We start from the raw sequence: 3672 nt of genomic DNA on the forward strand, positions 1-3672 counted from the left end.
AGAGAGAGAGAGAGAGAGAGAGAGAGAGAGAGAGAGAGAGAGAGAGAAACACAAAATATAAAAAGAATGCTAAAATAAATAAAAATAAATTAGAATGTTAAAAATCAAAATGTAATGTTATAAAAAAGATATTACTAGTGAAAGATGTTTTTTAAATGCCCCACACTAGACATGTCTTTAGGGTGAATTACACCCTCTCTGAGTAGAAATTTGTTTCAGTGATAGTGATACATATGGAAGGGGCAGAAGAATGGTATGCTTTTCTGGGGTTATAAAATTTGTGCAATACTCCTTGAGGCCAATTGTATAAATTTCAGATATAATTTGGACTTCATGAATCCCTACCCCCTACCTCTTCAGCATCTTTTAATTTTGGAGTCTTTAACAGAAAGGGATAGTTTGGAATTAGTAGTAAGGTCAATGGCTATTGCTACTATATTACTAATAAGGTCAAAGTACTATGTAATTTGTTGTTTTTTTATGATCAATCGAACCTTTACTAAAGTCTTACTCCGATGCCTCATCATAGTACATAGAGTACATAATCTCTGCCAGATACAAGCACACATCAAAAACGTGGCAACCAATTGTATGTTGATTTTGCAACAATGAATAAACACAAATGAAACCAGAGAGGCTTTTTAAGATGATGGTTTGTTTTTTTTTCAAAGCAATAGTTATTGAGTCATGGAGAGTTTGTGATCAACAGTGAAAGAGCTCACACTGATGAAATCATGAGTCCTTGAACTATGATTCAACTGCATTAGGACACATTGTTCAATTGGGCAAACATTTATGTCTGTTAGATGTAAGTCATTGGCCTAATCACTGAGGTAGCTTTCAACATAGCAAGGAAAACAAAATATACATACAGAATTACAATTCAAAATAAAATTTGTTACATAGGTGAAGGATGCAAACAAAAGTTTTATACAGTACAGAAAAAAGGTGAGATCACTCCTGGTGGAGGGATATTTCTAATTTTCATAGAGAAAGTTATCTGATCTGGTTCTTAAAACATGGATATGATATTAATAGGCAGGGATGGAAGAAATATATTCAAGAGACATAAAAGGCAATATCACAGGGGAGGAAAACCTGAGGAACAGTTCAGGCTCTAGTGATATTCATATTTGCCTGGAGAACTTGTGTAAGTGAACTTTCATATTTGAATAGTTTGACTCTTGAATGGGAGAAAGAATATCTGTACACAGAAAACTAATAAAATCCACTTGGGAAGAAACACATGGTAGATTGTTCTGAGATCTGACAGAGAATTGTCTCAGATTAACTTAGTGACAGGACATGCTTTAAAACAGAGCAAGAAGGACTTATAATGATAGCCCTAGGACATTGTGATCCATTAGCTGGCTTGTGTGTTACTGTTTTTAAGATTTTTACATTCTCAACTAGCAAAATTATCAACAAAATAACTGTTTGGTGAAGATTACATAAGCAATGTAGAGTTCAGACCTTCCAGAAAGATGGATTTCTGGAGGTTACTTTGTAAGGCAAAGATGAATCATTTATTTCTAGGAGGCTCTGATTTGAAGCATCAAAAACTGTTAAGAAACCAGCAGAAAAGTAAGTTATAGGATGAGATGGAAGAAGGAGCAGGAGAAGACGTGTCCCATGAGGCTGGGGTGGGTGGAGGGGGGGAGAGAAGACAAAGGACTGTGAGCTGGGATGGGTAAGTCTTCAGGTGCTTAGAACTTGCTGATTGGAAAACAGGCATTGCTTTGCAGCTGTTGTAAGCTCCCTGGCTGACCGCTAAATCCTAATGCTGTAAAAGCTACCAAGCTTATTGCTCTCTGGTGCCGCCTAGAGCTGGAGAAAAGAAAGTCTCTCAGATGGGCCTGTGTTGCCTTTTAGTATGTGGTTTTCTGTAGATGGAGAAAAGTCTCTGGGCTGGACAAAGCATAATTCTCTCCTATATCTTCCTCTGAGGAGCTTGGCAGTTTAACAGCTTACATAGACTCACCATGAATCTTTCCACTTTCCTTTGAGTTATTAGTAATTTTAATACTACATGACTTGCAGACATAATATTGCAAAAATACTGATATTCAAGAGATTGCCTTTTGAGTCATAAGTTCAAGTTCAGATGGTTAGATCAATCTCCTTTACAGGGACAGGACTAGGTATTAAGCCTATAATTTCATTGCCATATGAAATTTCCTCCATCATTGCAGAGTCACTTCTGTAACTTTTAGTCTTAAGAGAGTTGTCTAGAGCAGTGAGAGGTAAATTACTTACTCATTCATCAGAGACAATCTTTGAACCCAGTCTTTGACAACAACTCTTTATCCACAATGCAGTACTATCTAATTTCCTTTATAATTCTTATGTATTTTCAGGTCACTTAACTGTGTTTGCCTTAGTTTCCTTGACTGTAAAATGACCTAAAGAAGGAAATGGGAGCCCACTCCGTATCTTTGCCAAGAAAACCCCAAATGGGGTCACAAAGAGTTGGATGCAACAACAAAAAACTGAACAACAATGAAGACTTTGTATTCCTTCAGAGCCCAATACAATTATAACTTTTTTAAGCAAATAGAAACATCTGGAAAACCTCACCATTGATAGAGAAGTCCTTTTGTTTTTCTATATACGAAGTACCTAAAATGTCACTGACAAACAACTTTGGCAAATATATTTTCTTGTTTACCATAGTAATTAATATTAATACTTGGGGAATGGGTCTAAAAAAATTTCAAATTTTTCTAACCAAAGGGACTAGTCTGAAAGACTCAAATGTACATTCTTTTTGTCTTTTTTTTTCTTTTACTGGGCGCCCCCTAATGGAAATCAATTTTAAACCAATCTAAACTGTAATTATAAATTATTGTCTAAAAGTATGTCTTAGCCTCCAAATAAGTAAAGTTAAAGAGATAAGTCTAAAGTGGACACTTATTCTTAAAAATAATAATAGATAACCTCCAAAATCATCCACAAAGAGTAGGCATTCATTCCTGTTCTTTTTACAACAAGTTTTTAGTCTGACAAACGCAACACTCTGAGCAACTTTTAAAAGCACATTAAATCAAATTCTAAGCCATTTTTCCATCCCAGGGCATGTGTGCCTGCAAGATATGTTGGAGAAACATAATGGACATTGATTGGACATTGGGAGGATAAGGGAAAAGAATAGGTTAAGGATAATAACAGAGGCTATGAGCCTTGACAACTGGCAGGATGGTGATGTCCTCAGCGCCTAAATCTCTATAAGCTGGCCCCTAATTACCTTTTAAGTCTTACTTTATACAAACCTACACTACTACCTTAAGAAATGTTTTTATTGTAAGAGCAAAAGAGAGACTTTCAGTTAATGAAAGGACATAAAGCATCCCCATTCTCATACACAGCCTAGTAAATATATATATATATATATATATATATATATATATATATATATATATATAAAGAGCACTAGAAAAAACTGTGATCAAGAAGACCAAAGAGAAACCATAGCAACTTCCTCTCTTCAGCCCAGAACTGCATAGGAGGATAACCATAAGGCTATGGACACATGGGAAGTAGGGGAGGCAAGAAGACAAGAAGAACTACTACAAATACTTTGAAATCTGTGGATACACTGTACTAGGAAGTGAGAGAAGGCAACTGAAACCAGCATATTGCTATAGGAAGAGAAGGCTATGGACTCTCCTGGTT

This window comes from Petaurus breviceps, unplaced genomic scaffold (assembly GCF_028583685.1).
Source record: "Petaurus breviceps papuanus isolate PSGF00001 unplaced genomic scaffold, PetGlider_PUasm1.0 78, whole genome shotgun sequence".
NCBI classification, from domain to species: domain Eukaryota; kingdom Metazoa; phylum Chordata; class Mammalia; order Diprotodontia; family Petauridae; genus Petaurus; species Petaurus breviceps.